This window comes from Trachemys scripta, chromosome 1 (assembly GCF_013100865.1).
Source record: "Trachemys scripta elegans isolate TJP31775 chromosome 1, CAS_Tse_1.0, whole genome shotgun sequence".
NCBI lineage: Eukaryota > Metazoa > Chordata > Testudines > Emydidae > Trachemys > Trachemys scripta.
The window spans coordinates 106,856,632-106,874,488 of NC_048298.1; the positions used below are offsets into that span (position 1 = coordinate 106,856,632).

General features: G+C 45.4%; 1 protein-coding gene across 1 annotated transcript in view; it reads left to right on the top strand.

The window, feature by feature from the left end:
• Positions 1-17,857, top strand: part of B4GALNT3 (beta-1,4-N-acetyl-galactosaminyltransferase 3) — a 127,471-nt gene that overhangs the window by 40,312 nt on the left and 69,302 nt on the right. The gene's annotated exons all lie outside the window — the stretch shown is intronic.

Here is a 17,857-nt window from a genome sequence, read left to right on the forward strand (position 1 = left end):
GAAGTGGGCTGTAGTCCACGAAAGCTTATGCTCTAATAAATTTGTTAGTCTCTAAGGTGCCACAAGTACATCTGTTCTTTTTGTAGTAATTTTTGTTGCCAGAAGGGGGTTGTTTGAGAACCTCTGCCTTAAACTATGCTCTTTTCAGTTGTTTGTGTTAGTATAAGTCAATCACAAACACTTTTGGCAAGCAAACACAACAGGAGCATTGACAGGACCCAAGCAAATTCATTTTCAAATTTGAATTAATATTTGTGATTATTTTTGAAGTATTCAGTGAGCACTAATAGCTGTACAACTGGTTAAATATAAGTAGGCAGCTGTGCAGTTTGTAAGGTAATTGACCACAGTTGCCAGAGGCACCTGCCTTGATTTTCAGATTCCAGGTTGCAGTTTGTGACATTGGCAATTAAAAAAAACAACTTCTTTTGACTTTGAAACTGAGCAAAATGGATGAAGAAGCAATTGAGAGAGACTAACTGGGGAACCCCTTGATGTTTTTGTAGTGTCAATTTTATGTGTGCATTTTAATGTCTCTCAGGGCATGATTAAAGTGAACATATTGGCTTCCTGGCCAGATGTTCTCAACTGCAGCTCCTCATCTGTTCATCAGTGTTGATGCTTCATGGATGTCTTCGGGGAGTCAAACTGAGGTCTGCAGAGCCCATATCTTACTGAGCACTGCTCTGACTGGTTGATCAGACCTTAATGTCACCTCTTGTCAGATGGGGGGGAGGAGGACTTCTTTGTCCCTAGTAAGTCAAATCCCAGATTATAAATAACCCACATCATATTAGTGTTGACTTTGAGAGGGTTTTTCCAAGATATCAATAAGGAATCAGTGCAGCCTTTTAATTGCCGTCACATTTAGCCATAGCAACAGCTTTCAGAATCTTACAGAGAGGTTTAATTGTTGCTTTTTATTTTTGGACGGGAAAGGCCTGGGAGACCAGGGAAAGGGGGGAGGTTATAAATCGCACTTACACTAAACTCATTCACCCTTCGCTCTGTCCTTTCATTAGCTGTTTTCTCAGCTTCTTGCCCAAGGGTGCAATATGCATCATTTAGTCTAATTGGTTTAATAAGCAAGAGAGCTGGGCACAGAGAGGGAAGGGACAAGGGAGCATCTGCTGAGCTCTCTGAGGGGCTTTGAAAAGTAGACCAGTTGGCTCACCGTTTCCATGGAACTGCCATGGTTAAATTGAGCTGGCAGTGAGTTGGGTGGCTTCGTTGGGTGAGAGTGCTATGTAGGCACTCCTTTAAGTGAAGATGCTGGCCAGGCACTCTTTTGAGTGAGACCCTTCTCTTGGGTTAGGGTTCGGGTGCTCAGTTGGATGAGGGTGCTTTGAGTAAGGGCACCGACGAGGCACTTATGGGTGGTGGCATTGAACAGGCACTTGGTCAGAGGTGGGTGAGCAGGCTGGATGCTCTGCTGGGGGGAGAGGAGTCCTGGGGTTTGCACAATATTGGTTGAGGGGGGAGCTGTCCATTGGGGAGGGTAACTACAACTAACCTCCAAGTTCACCAGAGCCCCTGCCACAAGTAATCTGTCTGTCTGTCTATAGCTGTAGCACCCCTTATTCATGGGCCAGGCCCCCTTGCATTAGGGGCTGTACAAGCACAGAACACAAAGATGGTCCCTGTCCCAAGAGGCTTACAATCTAAGTACAAGACAAGAGACAACAGATGGATGCAGAAAGACAGGGGAGTACAAGTACCCGTAGGGTCCTGAGGGCTCTATTTAACCCTAGCTGCACCTCTAGTCCCACTTCCTTCCCCACATGTTAGGGATGCACTTTACAACAGGTAGTCCAGGATGCCCTGTGTTCTTGCCAGGGTTGGGGCAAAAAAGACTGATTGTGTTTTCCCGGCAAGTCACAGCCATTAAGAGGAGATATTGTAGTATCTAGGCCACAAAACAGACCCCTGTTGTCAGTTTTTGGTCAGCTGAGATGCTGGTGTGAGCTGTGAAGCAGCCAATGAGTCCTAGTATACTTATCCACCTGTTCAAGTGCTAACTTGTCTGGAAGACTGTTTTTCAGTTTGCAGTATGCCCCAGGTTTTGGCGTGGCCGTGCATAGCAGAATGGTCTGCTGGGGGTGAGTGAAAGTGTAATGGCTGGGTTCGGAGGCCTGGCTTTCTGTTGTTATCCCTGCCAGAGGCAGATCACTTGCCTACCTGAGAAGAGCAGAGGAAAGGGAAACAAGGGGACTGGCTATCACTTATTAATACTGTAGTGTTGAGTTTCTTTTTGTCTCTGGAAGACTCGTGCAGAACTTATAGAGAGATGGAGAAAAAGGAGACTGAGCTCATAGAGATGCTTAAGGAGAGACTCAGAGAGGGAGGGGGCTTTACAGAGACCTTGCAGTCACGGTGGGAGTCACAGAGCTGGGAATAGAGAGGAGAGGTCACAGGGAGCTGGGTAGGCAAATGGGGCTACTGAGAACTGGGGAGAATGCGAGAGTCAGAGAATGCTGTGGAATAACTGGGGAAAGAAGGGAGGTTAAAGAGAACTATAAAGAGAAGCCAGCAGAGAGAGGGTGCTGGAGGGGATGGGAGAGGCTAGCCAGACAGTGTACTGTGCTGAAGACAGGAGAAAACCCACATTTTTTTTTTTTGCACTTCTGTGATCTCCTTCTAGTTTGCTAATAACTTTGTGATTATGTGGTACCTAGAGAGTCTCTCCTTTCATTCTGTGGCATTGGTTAGTGAGCACTTATCTGTACTTAGAAACTTCTCCTTCTGCATCATTACCACAGACCCTGCCCTTAAAAAAAGTCCTATATAATTTAATAAAGAATCAGTTGAGCTCTATAGAAATGTAATAGGGTTCTATAGAAATTACTCTGAAAATCTATAGAATATAATAGAGAATTAGCTCCTTGCTACAGCCTTTTAAAACTATCCTTTAACATTTCTATAATGGGGATATAATTCTCTATGAAATTCTATAGGATGGTCCAAAAAGACAATAACAAAAAGTTATTAATATGTATTGAATTGTATAGGATCTTTCTATAAGGTCATTGTACAGTAGCTATATGATCAGACCCTGTACATTAACTTCACACCAAAGCTCTGTGACCATCATTTCCTTGATGCTGTGCTGAGATTCATAGACCTGGAAAGCTGCAATCTCTGAACATGCTGCAGTGTTAAAGACTGAAATAACATTCAGTGCGGATTCATTTACAAGTTTTAGTGCTTGCAATGGATAGGAAATGCAAACATCCCAGGATGAGAAAACTCTTTTTTTGTCCAGTTTCTGGTCACGATTTTTGTTGCAGTTCATCGTTTATTTCATTGAAAAGCTCTGATTCTTTTTATTAATGAGATCACAAAACCTGGGGCCCGATTTTTCAAAAGTGATGACCACTTACAATTGCAATCAAGTCAGTGGAAACCGTGAATGCTCAGCACCTACTGTGAATCAGGCTCTTAGGCCTTGGCTACACTTGCAAGTTACAGCGCTGTAAAGCCTCCCCCAGCGCTGTAACTCACTCCCCGTCCACACTGGCAGGGCACTTACAGTGCTGTATCTCCCTGGGTACACCGCTGCAGGTACTCCACATCTGGGAGAGGAATAACAGCTGGAGCAGAGTGGTTATGACTCACGGGTGTGAGTGTGAACGCGTGGTACTAATCACCTTGTCAAGTGACCAATCCTCTCCATTGTTGTGACCAGCTGCAGGAATGCGGAAGTGCCAGTTTCAAAGCTCATACATACCACAGAGAAAAGCAAACAGTTTGCAGCTTGCTTTGAGTGAGTGAATGAATGAGCAGGGGGCCGGGAGTTCGGAACTTGCAAAATAGAGAGCTGACATCCTCCAAAAAGCACTCTCTCTCCCCGCACACTCCCTGTCACAATCCGCCTTCTCCCCCCCCCCCCCCCGTTTTGAAAAGCACGTTGCAGCCACATGAATGCTGGGATAGCTGCACCGCTCCCAACACAGCTGCAAATGTTACAAGTGTGGCCACACCACTGCGCTGGCAGCTGTCAGTGTGGACAGACTGCAGCGCTTTTCCCTACTCAGCTGCACGAAGACAGGGCCTTAGTGCTTTTCATCTTTAGTGTTTTACAAACATGAGTTAATTAAGCCTCAACACTCCTGGAAGGGAGGGAGGTAATTAAGTTTTACTCTCACCATTGTACAAAAACAACAAGGAGTCTGGTGGCACCTTAAAGACTAACAGATTTATTTGGGCATAAGCTTTCGTGAGTAAAAACCTCACTTCTTCGGATGCATAGAGTGAAAGTTACAGATGCAGGCATTATATACTGACACATGGAGAGCAGGGAGTTACTTCACAAGTGGAGAACCAGTGTTGACAGGGCCAATTCAATCAGGGTGGATGTAGTTTACTCCCAATAATAGATGAGGAGGTGTCAATTCCAGGAGAGGAAAAGCTGCTTCTGTAGTGAGCCAGCCACTCCCAGTCCCTATTCAAGCCCAGATTAATGGTGTTGAATTTGCAAATGAATTTTAGTTCTGCTGTTTCTCTTTGAAGTCTGTTTCTGAAGTTTTTTTTGTTCAATGATAGTGACTTTTAAATCTGTAATAGAATGACCAGGGAGATTGAAGTGTTCACTTACTGGCTTGTGTATGTTACCATTCCTGATGTCCGATTTGTGTCCATTTATTCTTTTGCGGAGGGACTGTCCGGTTTGGCCAATGTACATGGCAGAGGGGCATTGCTGGCACATGATGGCATATATGACATTAGTGGATGTGCAGGTGAATGAGCCCCTGATGGTGTGGCTGATGTGGTTGGGTCCTCTGATGCTGTTGCCAGAGTAGATATGGGGACAGAGTAGGCAACGAGGTTTGCTACAGGGATAGGTTCCTGGGTTGGTGTTTCTGTGGTGTGGTGTGTAGTTGCTGGTGAGTATTTGCTTCAGGTTGGGGGGTTGTCTGTAAGCGAGGACTGGCCTGCCTCCCAAGGTCTGTGACAGTGAGGGATCATTTTCCAGGATAGGTTGTAGATCGTGGATAATGCGCTGGAGAGGTTTTAGCTGGGGGCTGTATGTGATGGCCAGTGGTGTTCTGTTATTGTTCTTGTTGGGCCTGTCCTGTAGTAGGTGATTTCTGGGTACCTGTCTTGCTCTGTCAATCTGTTTCCTCACTTCCCCAGGTGGGTATTGTAGTTTCACAAATGCTTGATAAAGATCTTGTAGGTGTTTGTCTCTGTCTGAGGGGTTGGAGCAAATTCGGTTGTATCTCAGGGCTTGGCTGTAGACAATGGATCGTGTGATGTGTCTTGGATGGAAGCTGGAGGCATGTAGGTACGTATAGCGGTCAGTAGGTTTCCGGTATAGGGTGGTGTTTATGTGACCATCACTTATTTGTACTGTAGTGTCCAGGAAGTGGATCTCTTGTGTGGACTGGTCCAGGCTGAGGTTGATGGTGGGGTGGAAATTGTTGAAGTCCAGGTGGAATTCTTCAAGGGCCTCCTTTCCGTGGGTCCATATGATGAAGATGTCATCAATGTAGCGCAAGTAGAGGAGGGGCACTAGGGGACGAGAGCTGAGGAAGCGTTGTTCTAAGTCAGCCATAAAAATGTTGGCATACTGTGGGGCCATGCGGGTACCCATTGCAGTGCCACTGACTTGAAGGTATAAGTTGTCCCCAAATCTGAAGTGGTTGTGGGTGAGGACAAAGTCACAAAGCTCAGCCACCAGGCTTGCTGTGGCCTCATCAGGGATACTGTTCCTGACAGCTTGTAGTCCATCCTCATGTGGAATATTGGTATAAAGTGCTTCTACATCCATGGTGGCCAGGATGGTGTTTTCAGGAAGAACATCAATGCATTGTAGTTTCCTCAGGAAGTCGGTGGTGTCTCGAAGATAGCTGGGAGTGCTGGTAGCATAGGGTCTGAGGAGAAAGTCCAAATAGCCAGATAATCCTGCTGTCAGAGTGCCAATGCCTGAGATGATGGGGTGTCCAGGGTTTCCGGGTTTATGGATCTTGGGTAACAGATAGAATACCCCTGGTCGGGGTTCTGGGGGTGTGTCCATGTAGATTTGTTCCCGTACTGTAGCTGGGAGTTTCTTGAGCAGATGGTGTAGTTTCTTTTGGTATTCCTCAGTGGGATCAGAGGATAGTGGCCTGTAGAATGTGGTCTTGGAGAGTTGCCTGGCAGCCTCCTGTTCATAATCTGACCTGTTCATTATGACTACAGCACCTCCTTTGTCAGCCCCTTTGATGATAATGTCAAGAGTTGTTTCTGAGGCTGTGGATGGCATTGCGTTCTGTACGGCTGAGGTTATGGGACAAGTGATGTTGTTTGTCCACAATTTCAGCCTGTGCACGTCTGCGGAAACACTCTATGTAGAGGTCCAGTCTGTCATTTCGACCGTCAGGAGGAGTCCACGCAGAGTTCTTCTTCTTGTAGTGTTTCTTCAAAGAGAAACAGCAGAACTAAAATTCATTTGCAAATTCAACACCATTAATCTGGGCTTGAATAGGGACTGGGAGTGACTGGCTCACTACAGAAGCAGCTTTTCCTCTCCTGGAATTGACACCTCCTCATCTATTATTGGGAGTAAACTACATCCACTTCTCACCATTGTGTAAATGGTGAAAGAGGCAAGGAGGTTAAGGTCCTAACTAGGAATCTGTTTTTTCTGCAAATGCTGTTATGTTGGCAGGTGTGAACAAGACAAAGCTTTTTGTTTGTTTGTTTTTTTGTAAAGGCGAAACTTTTTATAAAGCATTCAGGACTAGGTACTGATCAGTTTTGAAATATTATGCACCTCTTCAGCATAATCACATTGCTGAAAATGTTTCTAAAACCTGCATTCAAAACTAGATTCCTAACACAAGGGAAACTGTATGTAGAAGGGGGCAAAGTGGGAGTCTGTATCAGAGCTAGGATTGGAACTTGAAACTACCTGGCTCTTACACATGTGCTCAGACCTCTGTAGTACACCTCTATCTAGCGACATGATGCTGTTGTGCGCGCTTTGTCACTTCATTTTGACCAGTGCAGGAGATCCGGTATATGAATGTATATTAGATGGCTGGATACAGAGCACCTTTTAAATTCCACAATGAGTTTCTATTTCTTTTCTATTCTATATGGATTTTTATACCAGGCCCATCTCTTTGGCTTTGAAGTGACTGACACTGCATTCACTGCTGTGAAAGCAGTATCACCAAACCAGTATCCTTTTGTATCAAACTTGGGCTATAGCTACATTAAAACCAGAGGTAATTTGCAGCTCGTGCAGCCCTACGCATGCTAGCTTTAACCTAGCTAGCACACTAAAAATAGCAATGGGGTTCAGGCTTCAGCACAGCTAACAATGCGAATGCATACCTGGGAGGCCAGGTGTGCAGCCCACACTGACTCCTGCACAACCGCATTCCCACAGTTATATTTAGCTGTGCTAGCTAGATGAATGCTAGCATGGGTGTGCTAATACAATCTACAAATTATATCTATGCTGCAGCTAGGGGGAGTTGCCTTAGAATATTAGGGGCTGTGAGCGTCAATTGTTGTAGCAAGTTTTGCTTCAAGAGATCCTTGCAAGTATCCAAATATTCTGTAATGTTTCGCTGCTTTGAACCACATATTCTAGCATGTGACTAGAGGCACTGGATCAAGAGGAAATGACTGATCTTTGTCTCTACATATCTATCTTTCCATGTTTAAATACTGTCTTCATTGAAGCAACAATTTGTGTGCTATTGGAAAATCAATATGCTAAATGTCACCAGCTAAACTAATGGAGTGGTGAACCAGTGCATCTCCACTGCTCTCTACAGAGTAGCACCAGTTCGCACCAGCTCTGAATTTAGCCCATGATGTATGTAGTGCGCGTGACCTGTGCTGCATTTAGGCTGTCTGAATATTAGGTTATTTTATACAGCCCTTTTTTCACATAGTGCAGCGCTGGGAGCACCATTCATCACCAAAATGGAGATACTGTTGAAATCAATAATGGCTTATGTCACAATTGTGAAGTAAACTGATTTTTAGAAAATATCTGATACAGCTCTATCAACCAGCACATCTGATCTGGGAAATCAGGAAATAAGATGTGTAGTGTACACCTCTAATTACCATCTATTTCTAAGGGAGACTCATTGAATAATCCTTGAAGCAGTGGCGAATGCATTTCATAATATGGGCCAGATCTTGAGCTGGTTTAAATTGGCATAGTTCCATTGAAGTCAAGGAGCTTACACCAGTTTACACCAGCAATGCATCTGGGCTGACATAAGCAGACAATTTTGTCTTAACTTTCTAGCACACAGTAGTGGAGTGCACCCACATTTTGAACTTTTTTTGAGTGGGTAAGTTCACAGGTAATGGGATAGTATAATTTTACCACGTTGGGTATTGTATGTAGGCTTTAGTAATGTAGTCTGTATATATTGCACAATATAATAGGCAAGACCCTGTGTACTCCACAGCCAGCTGGCCCCAAATTCTACAACAAGATTCCTGGGTCCCTTGGCACTCTGAAAATTCTGTGGCAGCAGAAGGGGGAGAGATAGCTCAGGGGTTTGAGCATTGGCCTGCTAAACCCATGGCTGTGAGTTTAATCCTTGAGGGGGCCATTTAGGGGTCTGGGGCAAAAATCTGTCTGGGGGTTAGACTAGATGACCTCCTGAGGTCTCTTCCAGCCCTGATATTCTATTAAATGAAAAATAAAAGGTTTTCATGAATAAATTAAGAACAAGAATAATACACTTAGCCCAGTAACCCTTGTGAAATTAATTTTGATAGTAAATGAAATTTATTTAACACTGTCCCCACATTTTCAGTGTTTAATATGCTGCAGATTCTTGTACTGATAACTGTCTGAAAGTTGTCAGGGGTGAAGCTGGATATTTTGACAGCTGGGCAGGGAGCAATTGAGATACCTGGAACCTGAAAAGATCTGGCAGGTAGTTTAGGATTTTGGGAGAGCTACTGTAGCTGGATGCTTCTGGTAAACCAATCAGCACAATGTTGCCATTTTAGGGTGGGATTTTCAAAAGCTCCTGTGGGACTTCAGAGCACAAGTCCCAGTGCTTTCCAATGGGATTTGTGCTCCTAAGTCACTTAGGCAGTTTTCCACTCTTTAATTGTAAATGTTGGGTTTCAGAGTTACCAACCCATTGACATGAGTGAGACAGTTTACTCCCACAAATGCTGTTTGTCCTTCAGTGGTGAATGGATCTGCAAAGTAACTTAGGAGTTGACACTGAACATGAATGGATTTAGCAGGCAATCATTGTGTAAACTGCAATGGACTATTTGTGGATATTAGAAAGTTATGAAGTCACCCTTCATCCTAGAAAGAGTTGTAGCATAAGAATTCATTGCTTTATATAACAATATGTAACATGTCAGTTACATCATGCATTTATGGGCAGTCAGCACTGAGGTCTGAAGCTCTGTCGTTTCCAGTTAAATGTACCTGGAGCTTCATGAGTGCGTACCTGATTGGCACTTGGGGAAAGATGGTTAACAACTTGTCCCATGAGGTTCACATGAAAAAGATAGTAAACAGGCTAGCTGCCTTCTTGCTCATTCAGCCTGTGCAGAAGTAATTAGAAATTGATATATTGACAGGGTGGTTAATTTGTATAAGGGTTTATAAACTTCCCCTTATGGAAAAGTCATGCGGAATTGAACAGGGATAGAATCAAAAGGGTTCATTAGAAATTACTCTAAGAACCCATAGAATTTAAAAGAGAATGATTCCTTTCTATAGACTTTCTAGAACCGACTTGTAGAATGTTTTAGGGAATTATGTCCCTGCTCTAGAATTGTATAGACCAATGGTTCCCAAACTTATTCCGCTGCTTGTGCAGGGAAAGCCCCTGGCAGGCCGGGCCGGTTTGTTTACCTGCCGCGTCTGCAGGTTCGGCCGATCGCAGCTCCCAGTGTTTTATCCATTCCATGGAAGTGATATAATTCTCAGCCGCCAGTATGTCCCTCAGCCCGCGCCACTTCCAGCAGCTCCCATTGGCCTGGAGCAGCGAACTGCAGCCACTGGGAGCTGTGATCGGCCGAACCTGCAGACGCGGCAGGTAAACAAACTGGCCCGGCCTGCCATGGGCTTTCCCTGCATAAGCAGCGGAACAGGTTTGGGAACCACTGGTATAGACAGTTGATCATGCTCTTGGTAAAATCTATTGGACTTTTCCATAAAGGTCAGAAGCAGCTTTTGGATGAAGTCTCAGGTGAGGCTGTAAATGTCCTCTGTCAGAGCCAGTAAGTGAGGCAGGCAGTGCCACTGCAAGGTTTTAATCCTAATACTCTTGTACTGGGTTGATGTAGGAGGCAGTGTGTGACATTCTCTGGCCTGTGATATACAGTCAATAGGAAGATGATCATAATGGTCTCTTCTGGCCCTGTGAATCTGTTAGGCACCTACTGGCCTGGAATCACACAATAAGAGACCCTCTTCCTCTTCAGATGGAAAATTCCAATAGAATTTAATTGAAAGTGATAACTTTATTATGGTTTTTTTGAACCACCCTATGGAGTTTAATAGAGAATTATATCACTTCTATGGAATGGATAAAACACCTATCAAAAGGAGACAGTTATCTAGTGAATGCTATAGGTTTTAGGGTAATTTCTGTGGAATCTGATTAGTTTCATCCCTAGGAAGAACTTTGCCATAAGTGTCTTACAGGCAGGCTTGAGCCCTCGAGCAGGATGCTAGGTGGAAGTTAGCACAGCAGGAGGAGGAATAACAATATGAAAAAAGTTCATGTTTTGGCATTCTGTTGCCATTGAGTAAGAGCTTTACGAAGAGAGTTTCCTTTACATAATAACGTTCTCCTCCATGGCAACGCAGGGCTATATAAATAAACCTGGTAAAGGGATCCCAGAACTCAATGTCTACGGTGTGGTCCTTTCCATTATGGAATGTATGTTCCCTCTGAGGCAGGGTGTTGGAATGGGGAGGGTGAGCGGCCTAATTTGTGTGTGAGAATTCTGATTCTGTGCCATCTGTCTATGAGTTTGGAAGAGCTCTTGACTCCCTTGCTGTGTGAGAGGTCTATTATGTTTTTAAGAGGGCTAGTGCAAAGGAACATAGGATTTCCTATATCAGATCAAACCACTGAACCAGCTTGCATGGTTACCTGCCTCTGCCAGTGGCTAATACCTTATGCTTCATAGGGAGATGAAAATGCACAAATAGCTAGGTGCTATTTGAGGCAATGTTTTACATGCTGATGACTGGGATAATAATTCCTTCTAAAGAGGTGGAGTTTATAGGTGGATCCAGATTAGATTTAGGTTGGCACTTTCGGTTCACAATTGGTGGGGTCAAAATCTCAGGAGGTATTTTGATACAACTTCAGGCACTCACAACTGACGACATAAGATTCCCTCTTTTATGCTAAAATATTCTGGGAGAGTTTGGCCACATTCAAACCGAAACCAGAAAACAGTCTTCTTCTGATTTGAATTTGGAACCTAAACCATAGAGGTGAGTTTGGATCCAGGAGTTTGAATTCAAGGGAGGTATCAGTTTTAGAGCCTGATCCAAAGCCATCTAAAATTAATGGAAAGATTCTCATTGGCTTCAATGGACTTTGAATCCAACCTGTTAATCCATCTCTAATTAATACACACATAAAATAATACTGAAACTGAAACAGTGCACCAGGATACCCCCTAGAATTGCCAGGTGTACAGTTTTCGACTGGAATACCCGTTTGAAAAGGGACCCTGGTGGCTCCGGTCAGCACAGCTGACTGGGCCACTAAAAGTCTGGTTGGCTGCAGTGGGGCCAGCAGGCTCTGTACTGCTTCTGGGAAGTGGCCGGCATGTCCCTGCAGCTCCTAGGCAGAGGGGTGGCCGGGGGACTCCGCGCACTGCCCCCACCTGCAGGATCCACTCCGAGCACCGGCTCTGCAGCTCCCATTGGCTGGGAACTACGGCCAGTTGGAGCTGCGAGGCCAGCGCCTGTGGGCAGGGGCAGCATGCAGATCCCCCTGGCCACCCCTCCACCTAGGAGCTGGAGGGACATGCCACTGCTTCTCAGGAGCTGCGCAGACTTCCTCCATCCCCGGGAAATACTGGGGCCGCCTGAGGTCAACACCACCCAGAGCCAGCATCCTGAATCCCCTCCTGTGCCCCAACCCCCAGTCCTGATCCCCCTCCCACACTCCAAATCCCTTGGCCCCAGCCCAGAGCTCCCTCCTGCACCCCAAACCCCTCATCCCTGACCCCACCCCAGAGCCCACACCCCCAGCCGGAGCCCTCACCCCCCTGCATCCCAAGCCCCTGCCCCAGCCCAGTGAAAATAAGTAAGTGAGCGAGGGTGGGAGAGAGTGAGCAATGGAGGGAGGGGGGAATGGAGTGAGCAATGGAGGGAGGGCCTCAGAAAAAGGGCGTGCAGCGTGGGGCCTCGAGGAAGGGGTGTGGTGGGGGCAGGGCAAGGGCATTCGGTTTTCTGCAATTAAAAAGTTGGCAACCCTATACCCCACTATTAACTTCTCCCCACTGTGAGAAGCTACTGTTCTTTGAAATCATCTGATTTCTGTAATGGGGTGTCACCATGCAGTGTAGTGTGTGAATAGTTACCTTAACCCCACCCTTCCTGGTATTTTGATGTTTTGTTTTTTCTTGTACCAGTAATTGTCTTGCAAGGGGATCTTAACTCCACATTTCCTGACAATGTTTGTCAGTGTTTGAGTTTTGGGAATCAAACATTCTCATTCTGGAAGGGAATGAGGAGCACAGGGCACTGCTGGGTGCCAACAACCTTAACTCCATGTTAACAAAGTTTTTTTTGCATGTGATTTAGCCAGTTTTTAACCTCTGACAATATTTCCCATTGTATCCTTGGATATTTATTTTCTTTAATAACAGGCTTATATGAGGGTCTTTATTAAAAGCTTTGTGCAAATCCGAGTAAACTGTGTCCACTGGGTCAGCATTCTCTACTAACTTTTCCAAAGCATCGCCACAGGTTAGAGAGGCACAATTTCTCCCCACATAAGCTGTTCTGCTTTTACCCTCTCAGGTTCTACTTCTCTGAGGGTTATACTCATTTGTCTTTCCTGCCTTTGGGAACAGTTACTGCTTAATATTGCATTTCCTCCTTGGTATCACTGCTATTTCACATTTGATCTCCCTGAGAACTCTCAGATAAGAATCATCTGGTCCTACATCTTGAGAGTCTCAAGTTTCTTCTTAACTTCCTTCTTCAAGACTTCAGTCTATGTCAGGGTAGCATTCTTGGTTTCCCATAAGAAGTGTCCTCAGAAGAGGAGTTTCTCCATTGTCTCAAATAATATTGAACGAGGAAAATAATTTAGGCTTGAAAGGAATAGATTTTTAATCTGTAAAGGTCAGTAAACATCCATTACACCATACGCATACAAACCCATGAAACAATATTTCCATTGATGATAATCAAAGTTTACTGATAGGCAAAGCAAGAAAAATGTTGTTTGAGAAGTTATTAGAGTTTGATTTAAGGATATTTACTTCATATATTTTGACATATGATGTTAGAATTTGTGTTTTAACAAAGCTTTACATTTATAAAGCTTTAAATTTTTGAATTTCAACTTCTACTGTCATTAAATAAGCACTCTCTGCCCCCCCCCAATTTCCCTCAACTGTGAAATTTTAAATTGATAAAAATTGAAAAATGCTTAAAATAAACTGATATCTATCAAAATTATAAAAAAGTAAAAATCTAATTGTGCCATAATTGTGGAAAGCCTAAAAATAATGTATTTAACCCCTAACAAACTCCTTACCCTCATTAATTTCCCTCTTTGCCCCTCAGCCTCGTAAAGCCATGCCACATAGAGCCTTCTCACCTATTCAGAGTGATCATGTGTTCCAGGTATGTGTCCCTGTTCTCAGATCTTGATCTTGTCAGTGTCACAGAAAAGCCCACACTAGTGACTGCTCTCTCCTTGCCCTTTACTGATACACAGATCACCCTAGATGTGTTTCTCTTGAACTGGAGCGTACAGTGTCCAATTCTGGGCACCCCGTCTTAGGAAAGACGTGGATAAAGTGGAGAGCAACACAAATGAAAAAGGTTGGAAAAATCTGACCTACAAAGGAAGGTTAAAAAACAACAACTGGGCATGTTTAGTCTTGAGGGGGAAAAAGGCTGAGGGGGGACCTGACAACAGTCTTCAAATATGCTAAGGGCTGTTCTAAAGAGTACTGTGATAAATTGTTTTTCATGTCCACTGAAAGTAGGACAAGAAGTAATGGGCTAAATCTCCAAGGGAGATGTAGGTTACATATTAGGAAAAACTTTCTAACTATAAGGATAGTTAAAGCTCTGGAATAAGCTTCCAAGGGAGGTTGTGGAACCCCCAATCATTAGAGGTTTTTAATAACAGGTTGGACAAACCCCTGTCAGGGATGGTCTAAGTTTATTTGGTCCTGTCTCAGCACAAGGGACTGGACTCGATGACTTCTCAAGTTCCCTTTCAGCCCTACATTTCTATGATTCTATAATTCTTTTAGGCTGGGTGACTGACTCCTTCAAGATGGAGCAGGGCTAGCGAACCTGTGATGGGTCAGCTGATCTCAGGTTTAAAAAAGGGCACCAGGGGCTAGAGGGGGAGACATCTAGTGAGATGGAGATGTGGTGAGTTAGCCCTGGTCTACACTACGAGTTTAGGTCGAATTTAACAGCGTTAGGTTGATTTAACCCTGCACCTGTCCACATGACCAACCCTGTTTTGTTGATGTAAAGGGCTCTTAAAATCGATTTCTGTACTCCTCCACGGCGAGGGGTTTAGCGCTAAAATTCGCTGGGTCAAATTTGGGGTAGTATGGATGCAATTCGACGGTATTGGCCTCCGGGAGCTATCCCAGAGTGCTCCATTGTGACTGCTCTGGACACTGACAGCACTCTCAACACAGATGCACTGGCCAGGTAGACAGGAAAAGCCCCAGGAACTTTTGAATTTCATTTCCTGTTTGGCCAGCGTGGTGATCTAATCAGCACGGGTGACCATGCAGAGCTAATCAGCAGGGTGACCATGCAGTCCCAGAATCGCAAAAGAGCTCCAGCATGGACCGAACGGGAGGTACTGGATCTGATCGTTGTATGGGGAGAAGAATCCGTACAGGCAGAACTCCGTTCCAAAAGACGAAATGCCAATATATTTGCCAAAATCTCCAAGGGCATGATGGACAGAGGCTACAAAAGGGACACACAGCAGTGCCGTGTGAAAATTAAGGAGGTCAGGCCTATCGAAAAAACAAAGGAGGCAAACGGTCGCTCCGGGTCAGAGCCCCATACATGTCACTTCTATGATGAGCTGCATGCAATTCTAGGGGTGGCCCCTACCACTACCCCACCACTATCCGTGGACACCTGCAAGGGGGGAGTCTCACGCAACAGGGATGAGGATTTTATGGATGAGGAAGATGAGGAGGTTGAGGATAGCGCACAGCAGGCAAGAGGAGAATCCCTTCTCCTCAGCAGCCAGGAACTGTTCATCACCCTGGAGCCAATACCCTCCCAAGGCGGGCTCCCGGACTATGAAGCCGGAGAAGCACTTCTGGTGAGTGTACCTTTGTAAATATAAGGCAGGGTTTAAAAGTAAGCGTGTTTAATGATTAATTTGCCCTGAAGACTTAGGATGAATTTGCGGACAGTATAGCTACTGGAAAAGTCTGTTAATGTGTCTGGGAATGGAGCTGAAATCCTCCAGGGACATCTCCATGAAGCTCTCCTGGAGCTACTCTAAAAGCCTTTGCAGAAGGTTTCTGGGGAGGGCTGCCTTATTCCATCCTTCATGGTAGGACACTTTACCACGCCAAGCCAGTAGCAAGTAGTCTGGAATCATTGCAGAACAAAGCGTTGCAGCGAATGGGCCCAGGCTTTGGTGGCGTTCAAGCAACATCCGTTCTTTATCTCTCTGTGTTTGCCTCAGGAGAGTGATATCATTCATGGTCACCTAGTTGAAATACGGAAAATTTGTTTAAGGGGACATTCAGAGGTGCCCGTTCCTCCTGGGCTGTTGGTCTTTGGCTGAAAATAAATCATCCCCACTGTTAGCCACGCGGTGAGGGGAGGCCCGTTCATGCTGAGCTGTTCGCGTTTGGCTGACAGGGATCTTCCCTGATACTAGCCGTGTGGTAGCGGGGGCGGGGAGATGAAGCGATCATCCCAGAGAATTGGGGGCAGGGGGTTTGGTTGTGCTGCACATTCACCCTAAAACCGCAGCCCCTCCTTTTAAATGGCCAACCCAAGGGGCTTTGCTTGGTATGGGAAAGGAGGGTGCTGCTGTTTGAAACCATTCCCACATGTTATGAAGGTTGAAGAAGCCGAAACCTTTTGCCTTACCATGGATGCCTGCAAGCCGAATTCTGTTGCCCAGCCAAGCATGTGTGATATCTCACACCAAACCGGCAGGCACTCAATATAAAAAGCAAAATGCGAACTTGTACCAAAAGCACATGTGCTATGTAATGTGAATCCCTTGATTCAGTGTGAAATAGTCTTCCCTTTGTTCTCTAAAATGTATCTTTTTAAATACTACTCTCCCTTTTTTTCCCTCCCGCAGCTACAAATGTTTCTATGCTCCTCCTATCATCTCCGTCCCAGAGGCTAGCGCAGATTAGAAGGTGAAAAAAATGCACTTGCGACGACATGTTCTCAGAGCTCATGCAGTCCTCCCGCACTGAAAGGACTCAGCAGAATGTGTGGAGGGAAACAATGGCAGAGTCCAGGAAAGCGTTAAATGAACGCGATGAGAGGAGGGAGGAACACGATGAGAGGAGGCAAGGTGCAATGCTGAGGCTAATGGGGGAGCAAACTGACATGCTTAGGCATCTGGTGGAGCTACAGGAAAGGCAGCAGGAGCACAGACTGCTGCTGCAGCCCCTGTATAACCACCTGCCCTCCTCCAAGTTCCATATCCTCCTCACCAAGACGTCCAAGAACACTGGGGGGGAGGAAGGCTACGGCACCCAGCCACTCCACCGCAGAGGATTGCCCAAGCAACAGAAGGCTGGCATTCAATAAGTTTTGAACTGTAGTGTGGCCTTGTCCTTCCCTCCTCCCTTCATCCAGCACTCTACCCGGTGCTCCCCTCCTCACCCACCGCTCCTGGGCTTTTTGCCCTATTTGTGTGATGAATTAATAAAGAATGCATGATTTTGAAACAGTAATGACTTTATTGCCTCTGAAAGCGGTGATTGAAGTGGGGACGTCGGTTGGCTTACAGGGAAGTAGAGTCAACCAAGGTGGTGGGTTTTCATCAAGGAGAAACAAAGAGAACTGTCACACTGTAGCCTGGCCAGTCATGAAACTGGTTTTCAAAGCTTCTCTGATGCGCAGGGTGCCCTGCTGTGCTCTTCTAATCACCCTGGTGTCTGGCTGTGAGTAATTGGCCGCCAGGCAGTTTGCCTCAACCTCCCACCCCACCATAACGTCTCCCCCTTACTCTCTCAGATATTGTAGCACACACAGCAAGCAGCAATAACAATGGGAATATTGGTTTTGCTGAGCTCTAACCGAGTCGGTAAACTGCGCCAGCGAGCTTTTAAACATCCAAATGCACATTCTACCACCATTCTGCACTTGCTCAGCCTGTAGTTGAACTGCTCCTTACTACTGTCCAGGGTGCCTGTGTATGGCTTCATGAGCCATGGCATTAAGGGGTAGGTTGGGTCCCCAAGGATAACTATAGGCATTTCAACATCCCCAACGGTAATTTTCTGGTCTGAGAAGTAAGTTCCTTCCTGCAGCTGTTCAAACAGACCAGAGTTCCTGAAGATGCGAGCATCATGCACCTTTCCCGGCCATCCCACGTTGATGTCGGTGAAACGTCCCTTGTGATCCACCAATGCTTGCAGCACCATTGAAAAGTACCCCTTACATAAACTATAAGGGGTACTTTTCAAT